The sequence below is a fragment of the Sciurus vulgaris genome (genome assembly GCF_902686455.1).
Source record: "Sciurus vulgaris genome assembly, chromosome: 3".
Classification (NCBI taxonomy): domain Eukaryota; kingdom Metazoa; phylum Chordata; class Mammalia; order Rodentia; family Sciuridae; genus Sciurus; species Sciurus vulgaris.
This window is the reverse complement of record NC_136463.1, coordinates 173,761,090-173,779,496: the sequence shown is the minus strand read 5'-3', so window position 1 is coordinate 173,779,496 and position 18,407 is coordinate 173,761,090. Positions and strand designations below refer to the sequence as shown.

Below are 18,407 nucleotides of genomic sequence, written 5' to 3'. Positions count from 1 at the left end.
ATGAATATTTCATTCCAAATAACACTTACTTGTTCAGGAAAGGAAATGAAACTTATTCTATCCAATTACTTAGCTGTTCACTAAAGCAATGTCTTTGAAAAATAATCACTTGTTCATAGTTATCACTGATGGGGGTTTCATGTTTTGGAGATATTTAAGCAGGACAGTTTTAGAGAATCACAACTGCAATGTTTGACTTGTTTTTCTTTTATTTATTTTTATTGGTCCTTTTTAGTTATACATGACAGTAGAATCCACTTTGATATAATTATACAAGCATGGACTATATCTTATTCTAATCACAACCCCACTCTAGTGGATGTACATGATGGTGGGACTCACAGTGGTGTATTCATATATGTACATAGGAAACTTATGTCAGATTCATTCCACTATCTTTCTATTTCCCCTTCCTTTCCCTTCATGCCCACATGTCTAATCCATTCAACTTTTGCTCTTCCCCATCCCCCACTATTGTGGGTTAGCATCTACATATCAGTGAACACATTTGACCTTTGGTTTTTCTGGATTGGCATATTTCACTTAGCATGATAGTCTCCACACCCATCCATTTACCAGCAAATGTCATACAGTCATTCTTCTTTATGGCTGAGTAATACTCCATTGTGTATAAATACCACATTTCCTTTATCCATTCATTTGTTGAAGTACACCTAGGTTAGATTCATGTTTTTCTTTTTAGAAACACGTTTTCAGCAAAATCCATCATGTGGGCCATTTTACAGGACATTTGAGTAGGTGTCTTCAAGAAGTCAATGAACCAGAAACAGAAGAAAGAAGAGAATATTTCAGATTAAAGGTTAAGGCAGGGATAAGATTATTAGTAGCCAAATACAATGAGTGGAACTTGTTTGGATCTTGATATGTATAAACCAATATTTCTTTTTTTTTTTTTAAGTAAAGAGGGGAAATTTGATTATGGCCTTAGTGTTAGATGGAATTAGGAATTATCATTAGCTGTATTATATGTGATTACGCTTTGCAGTTATGTATGAAAATACTCTTTCTATTTTGAGATTCATGTAACATCATTAAGTAAACATTTAGTCCAGGTGAGGTTGTAGAGACTTTTTTGCCTATTTAAAAAGTACATATTAGAAAACTAGGTGGAGAGTATGGATTGAATGCTGTGTCTCTATAAAACTCACATGCTGAAGTCTAATGGCCTTACAGATGGGGAGGTGTTAGGTCATGAGGATGGGGCCCCCACGCATACAATTTGTGCCTTTGTTAGGGAGTAAAGAGCCCCCTTCACCATGAAAAAACACAACAAGAGGCTCAAAACTGAGCACTGTATCAGCTGGTGCCTTAATCTGGAACGTCCCATCCTCCAGAACTGTGAGAAATAAATTTCTGTTGTTTATAAGCCACCTCGTCTATATTTTGTTTTAGAAGCCCAGACAGACTGAGAGGGCAGAGCCTTCTAGAATGCCTTCCTTAGTCAACTGGCTCAGAGACACAATATAATCAACTGATGATAATGGCATTCTGAAACAGAGATTTAGATGCAACTTTGCTTAGAGAACAGAAGAGCATTTGGAAATTTGACAAGCTAAGTGAGAAAACTATTTCTCACCACACCAGCAGTTCCCGGGTTTCAGATTTCAGACCCTTTAGCTCGAGAGAGAGCCTTAGTGATATGATTAATTTGGAAAATTATTTTGTGTGACAGAATAAAAGGACAGTGTGACAATTGCCTTAAATTCTCACTAAGTAATTCTGAAACAGCAGTGGTGGTAGTTGGCCGATTTAGGGACATAATGATACAAATAAGGGACATCGATGCTGAATTATCCCATGGTGAAATAGCTCTGCCGAACTGTCAATAACTCATAAATATTTATTGATGAAGTTTAATTGCTTCTTTAGTAAACAACTTAGAGGCCTTGATCATTGGCCTTGACCTAAGCAAAAAAGCCGTTTATCTTGAACACTTGCCTATCCTTTTCTTTTCTTCTGCTCTTCCCAGCAATTGTCCAGACACCACATAGACCTGGATATTTCTCTTCTCTCTAGAATCAATGAGGCATAAAAAGAAACAGTTACATATTCAGATCTTATTATTTTCAAAAGTGCTTACATTTTTAAATGTCACCAAGATTCTAAGAGAGAGCCTCATGTATAATCAGCACATTAAGATCAACTGGGAAAATTTGAAGAAAACAAAATTTAAAGTGAAAACAATGATGCTGATATATATCCTTAAAAATTATGATTTAATTTGTCTTGAGGTAGGACCTTGGTATGAGTGTTTTTTTAAAAATTTTCCTAGGTAAAAGGTGCAGCCAGGCAAGAAGTGCCCTAACTTAAAATGCATTCCTAACAGGAAGAAACCCAGGTGCTTCTCAAGGGGCCCCAGAGAAGTTTTAAAAGGTTCTCTGTTCATCTCCAAGTTTTTTTCTTTGATTTTAAAATTCATAATGAAAAAAAGCATATAAGTATACTACTAAAGTATCATTTCATCCCAAAATTTTTGAGCAGTTTAAAAATAGCAAACCTTTATTATGACACAGTCTCTGCAGAACAGGAGTCCAGGTCCGACACACCTGAGTCCTTTCCTTCAGGGCTGCCCCGGCTGGAATCAAGGTGGCACCGAGAGCCGTCGGCACCACAGGGGCTCCGGGTCCTCTTCCAGTCTCCCTGGGTGTGGGCAGGATTCGTCTCTAGCCACTGCAGGACTGAGGTCCTGGAATGTCAGTCAGCTTTTCCCCACTGTGACAAAATACCCAACAACACCAACTTAGAGGAAGAAAGGTTCACTTTGGCTCAGGGTTCCCGAGGTTTGGTCCACAATCAGCCAAGTCCATTGCTCTGGGCCCAAGATGAGGCAGAACATCATATGGTGGAAGAGAACGGCAGAGGGAAGCTGCTCCCCTCTTGGCAGACAGGGAAGAGAGAGAAAGAGAGAGAGAGAGAGAGGGAGAGAGAGAGAGACACAAAGGGCAGAAGGGGCCACAGGCAGACAAACCCGTTCAGGGCATGGCCCAACGACCCACCTCCTGCAGCCACATCCCGCCTGCCTACACTTACCGCCCAGTCCATTCATTCAAACTAGGATGGACCATTGGGTTACTGCTATCATAATGTAATCATTTCATCTCTAAATGTTCCGACGTTAACAGGAGCTTTGGAGGACACCTCGTATCCAAACTATGACACTGGGCTCCTTGTTGGTTGCCAGCCAGGAATGTTCACAGCTTCTAGAGATTCCCCGCCACTCCTTGCTATGCGACTTTCTCACAAAATGATTTTTCAAGGCCAAAGAATCGCCTCCTGCGGCAGGCTTAGATAGAGTCTTTTTTCTAATTAGTGTGTTTTAATTATACAGAATAATGGGTTTCATTGTGGCATAACCATATGTGCAAACAACATACTTCAATCATATCCATCCCATTACCCTCCCCTCCCCCTCTACCCATGTCCTTTGTCTTCTCTAACAGTCTCCCTGCTACTTTCATGTTATTTTTTCCCCTCTAGATTTCATATATGAGGGAAAACATGCAATACTTGTCTTTGTGACTCTGACTTATTTTGCTATGATGTCCAGTTCCACTCCTTTTCCTACAAATAATATGATTTCATTCTATTTTATGGTCGAATAATACTTCATTGTTTTTGTTCCTTTGCTGTTTTGTTCATTTTTTCATTATCGAAGCATTGAACAATACTTCAATATTTTCTTTATCCACCCATCTGTGGATGGACACCTAGGCTAATTCCATAACTTGGCTAGAGTTAATTATGCCCTAATAAACATGGATATGCAGATATCTCTATAGTATACTGATTTAATTTCTTTGGGTGTATACCAAAGTCACTCATATTTTATTTTTGTAAAATGTGATTGCTGTGAATACTATAGTGCATAAGAAAGTACTATTAATGTCGTTGCTAGGCCATAATATCCAAAGTAGTTTTCCCCATAGAAAACTCAGTGTGGAATACCTCCAGTGCACAGACCTTCATTTTCTACTAAAGGGAATCAGGGCTGCTTGAACAAATGGACAGTTTAAGTCTGGAGCATGGAAAATACATGATAAGCTTTAAAGTAGCTGTTTACCCAAAATGATGATACTTGAAGTCTAATGGGGATGTTTCAAATAGACTTGAAAGTTAGAATGAAGGCCTTCTTATTGGCTAATATGGTACAGTTTGAGCACTGGAAGGAACAATAACTATAAATCGATTGCAACATAATAAATAAATAAAAATTCACAGTCCACAATGAGACTCAAAATTAAATAAAAACAGAAAAGAAGAAGAAACTCATTTGCTTAATGGAGTCAACTGTTACAACTTCTCATTTGGAAAGGAGGGGAAAAGTTAAACATTAATTCTGCCCTTGTAAAAGAAAGGAAACTCATCTCCAGTTGATGCAGAAAAATTCTTCTTTATAGATGGATCTTACCTAATAAAAACAAAAGTAAATCTTAAAAATAATCATTAAATCCCAATGAAATAATTGATTAATGCCACAATCCCTAATGGATGATGAAGACATTAGGTAGAAAGTTATTGGGACTTCTGCTTTTGTTAAGGGTGGAGTAACAGGCGAATGATAAACCCTTCCACCAGGCACACCTAAAACAACAGACAAAATACTGGCAACAATAACATTCGAGACTTTGAACACCAGGCAAAAAAGGACATTGATCCCTGAGAGGTAGAAATAAATGAGGTGAGCCCTCTGCATGCCCCAGCTTATTGCTTGGACTTAGATTCTAGGCTGAAGGTGAGTTCAGGCAGAGCTCAGAGGTCTCCCCAGGTTGAGGAGACGGAACTGGTAGTCCCAGGAAGCCAAGATACCCAGAGTTTGCAGGTCAGAAAAGAAGAGAGCACCTCAAAGAAAGCTCAGGAAAGGAATCTCGCTCCACTATTCAACTGAGTACTGATCAAGACATGCATGTGAGAAAACTACCCAAGACCCAGGAGAGAAACCTAACATGGTGAGAGGGATTTGAGTTTTACAGTTGAAAACAAAACAAAACAAAAGCTTCCAACAAAGGAAATTCTGGGTTGAGGGTGTCTTTATTTGTGAAATAACACCAATTTTACACAGTCTTCCAGAAAATTGGAGGAGGAAATACAACACATTCTATTACTAGCATTACCCTGATTAGAATTTTACTGCTTCCATTTGGTATTGTACTCGAGGTTATATCCAGTGCAGTAGGCAAGGAAAAGGAAAAGGAAAACATAAAACTGTTATCATAGGGTTATATTTGATCATTTCCATAGAGAATCTAAACAATCTACAGTAAGTTAGCTGGGCAAGGTGGTACACACCTATGATCCCAGTTACTTGGGAGACTGAGGCAGGAAGATCACAAGTTCGAGCTTAGCTCTAGCGACTTAGTGACACCTGTCTCAAAATTTAAATAAATAAGTAAACAAACAAAAAAGAAATAAATAAAAATGACTGGTGATAAAACATGCCTGGGTTCAATCCCTAGTGTCCCCCCCAAAACCCCAAATCTCCAGGAAAGCAATTAAAACTATCAAGTGAGTTAAACAGGCTTGTTTACATAAAAAATTATCTGACTTGTATATTTGAAACTATGAGAAATTAAAATTTAAAAAATTACCAATTGTAGAAGCATCAAAAATATTAAATACTCAGGGATACATATAATAAAACTGTGTGAGACCTGTACACTGAAGACTATAAAACATTGCTGAGATAAATTAAAGAGGAGCTAAATAAACTGAAGGAGATAATATTTCAACCGTATCTGCAAATTCCACAACCATGATTTCAACCAATCACAGATCAAAAATACTTGGAAAGAAAGAACATCGTTACATCTGTACTGACTGAACACGTACAGACTTTCCTCTTGACATTATTCCCCCAAACAATACAGTATACCAACTATTTATACATAATTTATATTTTATTAGATATTATAAGTGGTTGAGATGTTTTAATATATAAAGGAGGGTATGTGTCAGTTATATGCAAATACCATGATATTTTATATAAGGGACTTGAGTGATCATGGGTATTGGTACTCAGGGGTCTTGGATCCAATCCCCTGACAATACTACAGGGTGACTGTACTACCTTCCTAGATCTGAAGACACAATATTGTTAAAATGTTGATTCTCCCAAAATTTATGTAGAAACTCAATGTTATCTCAGTTAAAATCCCAGCAAGCTGTTTTGTAGAAATTTGCTCCAAGATTCATATGGAAAAGCAAAGGATATAAAATATAAAAAACAACTTTGAACAAAAACAATGAGTTACACTAACTTCGTCATTTTTTTAAAGCTGTAGTAATTGAGGTTGAGACATTGATATAAAAATAAATGAACAAATCAACAGAACAGAGGGTTCAGAAATAGACCTTCACACATAAGGTCCAATTTTTCAATGAAGATGCAAAAACAATTTAGTTGAAAAAGAATCATCTTTTCAATAGATGAAGCTATTACTATTTGATAAACATAGGTACAAAAATGAGTCATGATGCATACCTGTAATTACATCCCCAAATTAACTCAAATGGATCACAGATTAGAATGTAAAACACAAAACTGTGAAACTACTAGTGAAGAGCAAGAGAAAAACTTCATGACCTTGGATAAGGCAAAGATCCAATAGAAAAAGCATGATCAATTAAATTAAAAATTATAAATTGCATATGACAAAAATTAAGAGCTTTTGCTTGCTGAAGGACATCTTGAAAAAAATTAAGTCAAGTCACACACTGGAAAAAGATATCTATGACTCACACTTGTGACAAAGATCCTATGCCCAGAATGTATAAAGAACTCTCAAAGCTCAATAATAAGAAAAAAAGCACCTTCCCCTCAGCTTGTATGAGACCCTGTACTTGATCCCAGCACCAAATTAAAAAAAAAAAAAAAAAAAAAAAAGGCAGGGGCAAAACTTGAATAGACAATTTACAACACAAGATACATGGATAGCAAATAACTACAAGAAAAGATACTCAATATCATTAGTCATTAGAAAGATGCAAATTAAAATTGCAAAGATTCTACTTGCATTCATATTAGAATGGCAAAAATATAAAAAGGTTGGCCACAACTAGTGTCAACAAAGATGTGGCAGAAATGGGATTATTTTGACTGGGAAGATGTAAAATGGCAAAACCCCTTTGCACATTAGTTTGGTACTTTCTTAAAATTTGGTCAGGATTGGGGATGTAGCTCAATGGTAGAACAATTGCCTAGCATACATGAAGCCCTAGGTTCAATCCTCAGTACTGCACAAAAAATCGTGTATTCCATATGCAATCCAGTTAGATATTTGCCCAGGAGAAATGAAATCACATAGCCATACAAAAACATGTACCTAAATATTCACAGCAGCTATAGTTTAACAACCCCAATCAAAAACTGTTCCAACATTCAACATGTGAATGGATAAAGAACTATTATAATATCCAAACAATGGAATTTTTTCAGCAATAAAATGGAAGAAACTATAGATATACTCAACAAATTGGATATATCTCAGAATAATTATACTAAGTAAAAGAGACTAGACCAAACATTTTTTTAAAAGTATATACTGTGGGTCATTTATATAAAATCCTAGAAATCCTGAACTTATCTACAGTGACAGAAACAGATCTGTGATTGCCTTGGGATGAGTGAAGGGAGAAAAGCTAAGAGGAAATGTTTTGAAGGTGAGTCGTGAATGTGGTCCTGGCCTTCATCGCGTGATGATTTTGCAGGTCGATGCACCTTTCAAAATTCACCAAACTGTACACTTTAAATTACATGGTAATTACATGGCAAGAGGTTAACAAAAGTTGTTGGGATGTTTGCATGGTACCAAAGTATTAATCTTGACGGATGGATACCCCACAGATTAATCGTAAATTGAACATGAAAAAAGAGATCTTTACCAAAGAAAGGTCTGGCTTCCACCATGGTAACCAATTGACCAAATTTAATATCAGTGACAGTAGTACCAACTGACCTGAAGAGCTTCTTGCTGTCATCCAGCAAGTTCACAGCATCACCTGTTTTTATACAAAAGGTTTAACTTGAATCTTATTAAATCAATTGCACATATTTCAAGTTTATAGGATATTCCAGGGAGAAAAGAGGTTAAACAAGACTCCCACTGAAACAATTAGAAAAATGCAAAATGTGGGATATCCTACAGGACAATGTTCCCAACCTCTTCAAAAATATCAACACCAATGTGTGAAATTTTATAGGATCCTACATTAAAAAACAAAATACATTTTGGAGAAAATGGAATGATAATTCAATAAGGACTTAAACTGTCAAAATTTGTATTTGTGGCCAGGCTCAGTAGTGCCCGCATGTGATCCCAGCTACTCAGGAGGCCGAGGCAAAAGGATCACAAGTTGGAGGCCAGCCTCAGCAACTTAGGGAGGCCCTAAACAACATAGCAATATACTTTCTCAAAGTTTAAAATATAAAAAGGGCAGTGAATGTGACTCAGTGGTAAAGTGCACGCAAAAAAGTATTTCCTCTGGCACAAAATCTCTCTCCAAGTTTACTTACCACAAGCTGAATTAGAAAGAAAGTTGCCCACATATAATTGCAGAGATCTTATGAAGTCATATACTCTGGAAATGGTCAAGCTGGCTTGTGCCTTAAAGCAGAGGAAGAAAATTGAAGTGTTTCCCTTAATGGATGGATACCACCATTCTAGAGTTGCAGTCAATTCTTTTGATATTGTTTTAAAGATTACAGAGGGATTGTCATTGATATGTCATTGTCATTGATATATCAATGTTAGTATGACATGTTAGTACATTTGGGGCTTTGATTTCTTGTGTTGTACTGACACCATCAAAGACTCCTGACTTTGTGACACCCTTTTGGACACACAAGACCATTGATAACTTCAGAGTGGAATTCCCAGAATAGACCTTCCTCTAGAAAAGAAATCGATACTACTTGTTGAGTTGGAGCCTGTGATGCTTGACAAACATCTACACTTGCAGCTTTGGAGAAACAATATATGTGTTTTGTAGCTTTTGATGAGCAAACATTAATGACAAAGACAGCTGCCAACTTTTCTGCAATGAGTCACACTCATTTCCATGAACAACATTGACATAATCAGACTCAGGATCTCAAATCGCCATTATTTCAAGACGTTTTTTCTTTCAATTAAGAGAGGGCAGTAGAAGATAAAGTACTTTCTTATAGATAAAAGTGTGTTGGCCTTTTAGAAGACAAGTCTTGAGCATTTGAATGATCTTCAGACACATACCCACACCCCAAGAAAACAGGGAAGAACAAGGGACATTGCTTAGGACTGGGATGTGGATGAGTTTTTCCACTGATTTATTTATTTGTTGGATACTTTTGATCAACTGAATGAAGTGATTCTGTTCAAACCCTTACATGCTATTAGAAAGGCTTCAGAGCCACTATGAACCCTTCTGTCCAAACTGCCTCTCTGAAAAGGGAAGGGAAGGGAGTCATATTAACTTTTCAAAGCTAAAAGAAAAAAAATGTTTCTTTATGCTGAAATGGAGAGTAAATTTTTTTTTCCAAAAGTTTTACAAGTAAAAATCTGTGGACACTTGGAACCTTGCAGAATTCTTTTGATGGCTATTTCTGCTCCAGTGATCTTGAAATTAAATGTGTGTTCATGATCCTAATCTTGCTGACATCAAGTCTGCAGACTCTGCCAAAAATGACCTCACAAAGGAATCGATGCTACTTGGCTTCACCCAAAAGAGTCTTGGAGAAATCTGGGCAGACTCAAGTTTGTCCTTGTCTCACAAAGTGTGCTATGGGAGCTTTGATTCCATGACTATTTTGTGAACTGTTTGCAGAGGAGAGTGAACATCACATGTCAGTCAAAACAAAGATGACATCCATTGACCATCAAAGATGACATTTGTGTTTATTTGATCAAACAGCATTCCACAATTCCATCCTCTCAGTCAAGCTAAGCAATAGCAGCTTTCTGTTAAATTCACTTTGAGCAGATTAGAGTGTGCCTTTTATTCCTTTGTATTTACAGTTTGGTATATTTTTTGAAGAGTTAGGCAAGAATTTTGCATATTTTTCAAGAATGGCCACTAATTTCTTTTTAAAGTTTTTTTATTTGTTATTTTTAGTTATTCATGCAGTAGACTGCATTTTGACATATCATATATACATGGAGTGTAACTTTCCATTTTTGGAAAATGGAAATGATATGGAGTTACAGGGGTCATGTAATCATATGTGAACATAGGAAAGTTATATCCAATTCATTCTACCATCTTTCCCATTCCTATCCCTCCTTCCTTCCCCCTACTCACCCTGTCCAATTTGGTGAACCTCACCTTCTCCCTCCTCCACCCGCTACTGTCCACATATCAGAAAGAACATTCAGGCTTTGGTGCTTTGGTACTGGCTTATTTCACTTAGTATGATAGTCTCCAGTTCCATCCATTTATCAGCAAATGCCATAATTTCATTCTCCTTTAAGACTGAATAATATTCCATTGTGTATATTTACCACATTTTATTTATCCATTCGTCTATTGAAGGACACCTAGGTTGATCCCATCGTGTGGCTATTTTGAATTAAGCTGCTATAAACATTGATGTGGCCACATCACTATAGTATGCTGACTTAAGTCCTTTAGGTATATGCCGAGGAGTGGGATAACTGGGTCAAATGGTGGTACCATTCCAAGTTACTGAGGAATCTCCATGCTGCTTTCCAGAGTTGTTGCACCAATTTGCAGTCTCACCAGCAATGTATGAATATATCTTTACCCCTACATCCTTGCCAACATTTATTGCTAGTTGTATTCTTAATAATTGAAGAATGGACTTAATTTCTACTTTAAAAGATGGGAGTGAAGCAAGGCATAAAGATTGTTTTATATGCTATTTAAGTAGGAAAATGAATTTCCTTTCTTGCAAATGGTGTGAAATATAGTGGGTTGATGCTTATGTGCTTTTTCCTGGGATGCATACCATTACTTCCCTTAGCATCTCAGCGTGGTACTGTAACCTTAAAATGGTGAGAAACTATGCAAAGGAAATGAAGTTCTACCCATGGAAATTCAGGCATTCCTCAGTAGCTTGAGCAAGACTCAGTGTCCAGCTCTTCTGGAAGTTCCAAAACCTCACCAAGACGGTCTGTTCCACCATCTCTGCCCAAGCTCTTTCTTGAAGCCTACTTCAAGAAGTGAAAAATCAGATGTTGCCTAATCTTTACAAATTTATCTTTTCTAACCATGTTACTCAGCTGCCACACTACTCAGTTACTGAATGCAGCTCAGATTTTGACTTGTGCATAAGAAGCAGGAAGGGGAAGCCAAGACACACCTTCATCATATTTTTATACTTGAGGTTAATAATATCTTAGACTGTGTGTTATATTTTCAGTATAATTTCCTGGACATACTTTTTCCTTTTCACATTGCAAAATAAATATGATACAGAAAATATTTCCATCACAGCAGGGTTGATCCATGACCAGCAATAGACAGCGAAGTACAAAGAGAGGGCAGGACCGTTACTCATACATCGGTGCTGTATTATTGCACATATGTGGCATCTGCTTTCTATGAGTCAATGACATGTGAACAGAGGTGAATGTGCTGGAAAGATGAAAATTGCCTGAATTTGACTGAATACTTGTTAATAAAGGGCTAGACTTTTGATGAAATATGAAAATTCAAAACTGACAGCCATTGTAATGTTTCATTTTCAAGTAAAAGCAACTTTCTTATTAGTTCTATCCGCCCTTCTCATCAGCCTGTTTATTATTCCTCTTCCCCGTGTGTTGAGTAAAAAGGGAAACTTCTCCTTCTGGATACACTTAGTCTTTTTTGATTCTACAAGTTTCAATGTAGATTTCAGGGCAAATTAATAAGCTTCATGACTTTGACCTAGGTACTGTTTTCGCAAGTAGAAAACAAAATATGAACTTTTTTCTATTACATATAGAACACAAATAGAAGAGAGACTCAAAGTCTATTTAAACAACTTACTTTATAAGTATTGTACCTTTTAATTTCTCTCTAGTGTATGACCTTTTATAAGACGTGATTTTAAGGGCTGGGGATATAGTTCAGTTCATAGAGTGCTTGCCTTGCAAGCACAAGGCCCTGGGTTCAATCCCCAGTACAGCAGAAAAAAAAAAAAAAAAAAGAATAACCTTAAAACCTTTCATTTCATTGAAATGAAAATTATGATTTCTAAAAGCTTAAATATCCTTATTTCATAAGTAGTATTTGACTTTAAGATATTGATCAAATTAGTTTATTAAATAACACACTTAAAAGAGAAAAGAATGTCTATCAATATTCAAGCATTTTCAACAAAGACTCACTAGCAGCATAAAATAGAAGAAAATATGGTTGAGAACGTTGTAAGAATCCCATGACCAATGTATTAAACAATAACATACTAAATCAATTTCCATTAAAATTAGGATCAAGAACTGTACCTACAAACATAATTTTCAGTTTTACTTGACACAATGAGATAAGAATATAGTTAAAGTGATGGGAAAAAAGAGGCAGAGACAGAGGCACATGTTTATAATTCCAGCTTCTTCAGAAGCTGAGGCAGGGGGATTTCAAGTTTGAAGCCATCCTGGGCACCTTAGCAAGAACCTGTCTCAAAACAAAAATTTTTAAAGGGCTGGGATGTAGCTCATTGGTAGAGAATTTGCGTAGATGTGCAAGGCCCTGGATTCAGTCCCCAGTACTGAAAAAACAATTGAGAAGAAGATGCCAAAATACCTTATTTTTTCTTAATATTATTGCATATTCAGAAAAGCTGAGTCTAGTAAATATTTTCCAAAAATAATAAAAACTGTTAATGTGATTAAGTACAAGATAAAAATACAAAAAGCCACAATAATTTTATTTTCTAACAGCAATAATAAGTTAAAAGTAAATATACAAAAGTCATGATAATTTTATTTCTAACAGCAAGAAGTTAAAAGTAGAAATGGAAAAAATATTCCATTCATAATGGCCAAACCAAAAGCAAGTGAGCAGTCAGGCACAGTGGTACACTCCTGTAATTCCAGCAACTCGGAGGCTGAGACAGGACAATCAAGTTGGAGGCCAGCTTGGGCAACTTAGAGAAACCCTGTCTCAAAATAAAGATAAAATAGGGCGGGGAATGTAGCTCAGTGGTAAAGCGCCTCTGGATTCAATCTAAATTACCAAAATAAGAAAAAGAAAAAAAAAATTTATAACTCAAGATAGGCATAGGACCTTTATTTGGAAAACTAAATTTTTTATTGATGGATATAAAATAAAACCTCAGGTAATAGAGAACAATTTTTAGACTGTGGGAAGTCTTAATGTTAAAAATGCAAATCACTTCTAAACGGATGCAAAATTTCTTGCAAAATAATAATTTCAATGTTTAAAACTAAATCAAAATGAACATAAAGTTTATATGAAATATCAATAATCTAAGAAAAGTCAATAATTTCAGAAAAAGTGTGTGTGCGTGTGTGCATGTGGACATATGCAGCACATGGGAACCATCTTGCCTGGCTCCATATTAAAGTTTATTACAAAGCTATTACATAAAAGTTATTAAAATTTATTACATATTAAAATGACAAAGCCACTATGATAAGGTGTCATTACTGTACATTAGCTTAAAACACTTTATATTTTAATATAATACTGAAAGAATTTAAGAACGGTGTATTCATAGTCAACAGTGTAACAATTATTTTAATTATTCATTTTCTCCAATATAGAACACTCTACCCTAATATATCACAGCAGAAATGTTAACAGAGCAATGCAATAAAATAGAGAGGATAGGAACAAATGCAAAGATGTGGGGTAGCTTAATATATATAACCAAGCTGGCATTTCAACTCAGGGTAATGCATAATTAATTGAATCAGTGAAGTTGGTATTATTGTCTTTCCAACTGAAATCAGTCCCCAGACAATAGCATTTTATACTAACTTTGAAAAGTCAGGTGGGGAAAGATGTCATAAATGCAATTGAAAAGCAAATGGTATTTTGGAGCAAAATAACTGCATCATCTCACGGGCCAGGTGTCATTTCCCTTTATATGTACAGATTGCTCCTATTGGTCCTTAAGAAAAAGACAGACAACCCAGGGAAAGAATGGGCTGTTCATGGAACAAATCATCAAGAAACACTGGAAAATGTTCATAACCCACTGGTAGTATGGCAATATAAATTAAGCAAGACAATATTTCAACTTCAGATTATCAATTAAGAGCCCCAGGAGCTAATGTTATTGAGTGCGGGGCTCAAATGATAATTGTAAATAACTGACAAAAATACCTGCTGCCACAGTCTTTTACAAAATTAACTTGTAAATAGCTGCCCAAAATTACAATATCTATGTGCCTTAAGGATTCTACTTAGAAGAATGTGTCTTATAGAAATAACAACCTATAAGTAGGAGTACATCTTTAAGAAATTTTATTATGACATTATTTATAAAGGCAAAAAATCTACCTTTGAACAAATTATGATACACCCACTCCATGTGCCATTACATGAATATTAAAAAGAATGTTAAGTGTACATTATGGCTTTGGAGATGACCTTGACATATTACTAAGTGAAAAAGACTGTAGAGGAGTGTATGTGGTATCATAACCATTCAAAAACTCCGTAACTCCGTAGATGTTGATATAGGCTTTTTTTTTTTTTTTTTTTTTTTGGTATTGGAGATTGAATCCAGGGGTGCTTAACCACTGAGTCACATCCTCGATCCTTTTATATTTTTTTATTTTGATACAGAGTCTCACTAAGTTGCGGAGACTGGCTTTGAACTCAAGCTCCTTCTGCTGCAGCCTCCTGAGCTGCTGGGTACAGGCGGACACCACCAGCAAACCCATGTGTTTTAAAATGAGCACTTAGAAAGCTCTGGAGGCTGCGCAGCAAACTGTTAGCGCCAGTTATCCTGCAGAGACTGAGCAGCAGTACAGGCAGGTTATTAAGTTTTGTTAAGCATTTCTGTATTGTCTGACTTAAAACATACGTCACTTTTAGTATCATAAAGTTTAAACAAAGCACCAGTAAGTTAAAAATTCCAGATATTAGCACTGAATCACTTTTCTCAGATAGTCTAGGAGGATAGCGTCCCAAAACCAAAATACAATTAGCAACAATGACCAAGTCCAAAAGAACCGAATTATAGATTCTTTGACATGTTTTAGCAAATTCCTTTGCATCTTAAGTGGAAATATCTGAATCTCATATGAATTAAGAAGATTTATGGTGACTATTTAAACACCAAAGCATATTTAAAGGAGTAAAATACAGGTAATAGAAAAGAACCCCTACACTCGAATGAAGACTTACTCAAACACTAGCAAAGAATAAGCACAATAATTATTTAGAAAAAATTTAAATTTCGAGAGAGAAATGGTAGATTTGATTTCATACAATAAAATATTGTGTTGTGATTAAAATTATATTTGCGAAAATTTTATAGAAACTTGGAAATACTATAGTATTCTTGAAAGTAGTATACAATATTCTATATTCTTTTTTTTTTCTTTTTTGATCTTGGGTATTGAACCCAGGGCACTTAACCACTGAGCCACATCCCCAGCTCTTTTTTTATGTTTTATTTTGAGACAGGGTCTTGCTAAGCTGCTTAGGGGCTCACTAAATTGCTGAGGTTGGCTTTGAACTCATGATTCTCTGGCTTCAGCCTCCCAAGTTGTTGGAATTACAGGCATGGGTCACCACACCTGGCTATATTCTTGTTTTAATGACTTAGAAAAATGATCACAGTAACAACAGAGCTTTAGTATAGAAAAAAGACCAAAAGGAAATAGACTAAAATGTCAACAGAGCCCTGCGAGGTGGCTCATGCCTATAATCCCAGCAGCCTGGGAGGCTGAGGCAGGAGGATCACAAGTTCACTGTTAACCTCAGCAATTTAGCAAGACCCTGTCTCTAAATTTAAAAATATTTTTTTTTAAAAGGCTGGGATGTGGCTCAGTGCTTAAGCACCCCTGGGTTCAATCCCTGGGACAAAAAAACGAAAGTCATAATCAGCAACAAAGCATGATTGTGTTAATCCAGGATATACTATCTACCTTGATGGGTCATGCTAGAGAGGGCAAATAAATACCACATAACTAACATAATACAAGAAGTAGGAGTATAAACAAGAATACAGCCATCCCCTGATATCCCCAAAGGGATTGATTCCTGTCCCTCACCCCCACAGGCAGGTACGAAATCTGCAAATGCCCAAGTACCTTCTATAAAGGGGCACAGTACCTGCAAACAACCTGCACACACCCTCCTGGACACTAAAACCTCTAGGGATTGCTTAATGCCTAATACAATATAAATTCTATGTAAATATGTGCAATATTGTTTAGGGAACACTCACAAGAAGTATAGACACAATCTAAAAAAATATTTCCATCTGGTGTTGATTGAATCTGTGAATACAGAATCTATGAACATAGAGTTTATGCCAAATTGTGTTAATGAAATCTTATAGAACTATCACTTGACATTCTTGACATTTCTTCATTGCCCAAACTTAAAAGTAGGGTACAAACAGAGAAACAACATGTATCTCATTTGTTTACAATAAAAAAAAAAAAAGAAAAAAAAAGTAGAAATGATCTCTCAAATGGTACTTTATTTAGAAAAATAATTAATAACAAGTCAATTAAAAAACCTTTTTTTGCAGTACTGGGGATTGAATCCAGGGCCTTGGGCATGCTAAGTAAGTACTCTACCACTGAGCTACGTCCCCAGGCCCTTCATTTTGACAGGATTTCATTGCCGGGGGTTGGCCTCCTTACAGTAGCTGGGGTTACAGGTATGCACCACACCCAACTTGATCCTTCTGATCTTGTTGAATGTTGAATGTTGGTGCTTCTTCATCATGTCCATGTGCAAAGCAGCCATGTCTGCAATAAGGAGACAAGTGAACTAATTATACCAAGGACCGAGTCCCTTTTAGGTATCTCTGCCAGAAGTGTTTCCTTATCTTCCTCCTTCCTTTTTTTTTTAATCCTTCTAATTCACTGGAAGAGACATTATATTAATATAATATTGTATCTGCCACCAGTCTCCAAGAAAGAGATTCCACCTTGAGTCAACAGGAAACCCGGTAAATTTGTCAGGTCCAAAAGGAGCAATTTTTTTTAGCATCCACTCTGTGGCAAACTCTGAGTTGTAAGGCACAGAAACCTCCTCAAAACCAGAGGGAAGTAGGATGGGAGAGGTAGGGCAGCAATTTAGGGCATCAGGGAACTCTTCCAAGGCTGGGATCAAAAGTGACCTAGGCCAAGATCTGTCCTCATCAGTCTGGGCCTGGCCAACTGTCTCTGCCCGTGCCTCTGTGTCTCACCTCGTGGGTTCTTGGGTTCACCCACGCATGCCTTCTGCTACCTGCTTCTGCATCTTCATTTCCCCCTTGGTCCAATTTAGCCAAGACCTTGGCCTTGATTTAAATGACTTTTCAGTTCAAGGGCTTTCCACAGACAAGAATTTCCCTCTGGGTTTTTCAGTTCAGATTCTAGACAGTGAGAACGTGATTGCTGAATACATGGCTGAATGTATACATGAACATCAATCAATCAATCAATTGATCGATCAATCAATCCAGCATTATTCTTCTGTAAGAATTTTTATTTAAAGTGAAATAAAACTATTAAACTCACATATTTGCCAAACAATGTCCATGGGTAGTAATGTGCAAAAATAGAAATAATTTTCACAATGTCCTAGGCAAAGAAAGGACTCATAGGACTCCACGGCTCATCTGCGTAGGCATGGGACTATGTTCCCTGCTTTGCACTGCTCGGTGAAATGGCTTTAAAGTTCCACAAGAGATAGTTCTATTTAACACATTTTGTTGAAGTTTTAGCAATCTTATCTGATTGTGACTGTTTAGCAATCAACTTGAAAATATCGCAGAGTTGACAAAGTGAAGAAATCATGTTTGCCATCTTTAAAGTTTCTTTTAAGCACTTCCGATGTTTAGATAACTTACAACTGATTCAGAACTCTGTGTTTTGCAAGGAGGTGTTTCCATCAGTCAATGCAATTAGCAGTTCTGGTGTTAACAGAGCAGAGAAGTTAAGGTCTACCTTACTCACATGGAAAGCAACTTGTGGAATTGTTCCTGACTTGCAAAGCTTAAAAACAGCATTTCTGTATTTCAATCACAACTACCATATCATTGCAAATATTTTATCCACTACTGTAAATTTTACATAAATTCACATAATTTGAAAAATAAAATTCAATTTATAATCTTAATGTGTGTTACTTTCCATAGGACTGTTGGCGATTATTATTTATTTTTATATTCTTGAGTCTATTACCCTGCTAATTATCACAAATAAAATACTGTTTTGCTGATAGTTCATTTGTATTTTATAAAACGTGACTCCCGAGGCCTTATGATATGACAT

At 36.4% G+C, this 18,407-nt stretch overlaps 1 long non-coding RNA gene across 1 annotated transcript in view; it reads right to left on the bottom strand.

Annotated features, from left to right (window-relative positions):
• Positions 1-234: 234 nt before the first annotated feature.
• The window catches only part of LOC306658330, a 30,921-nt gene continuing 12,748 nt past the window's right edge, over positions 235-18,407 (bottom strand). The window contains exons 2-3 of the long non-coding RNA XR_013763028.1: positions 2,568-2,733; positions 235-2,033 (exon numbers count right to left, since the gene is read on the bottom strand). This is a non-coding gene — a long non-coding RNA (uncharacterized lncRNA). The remainder of the gene's footprint in view (positions 2,034-2,567; positions 2,734-18,407) is intronic.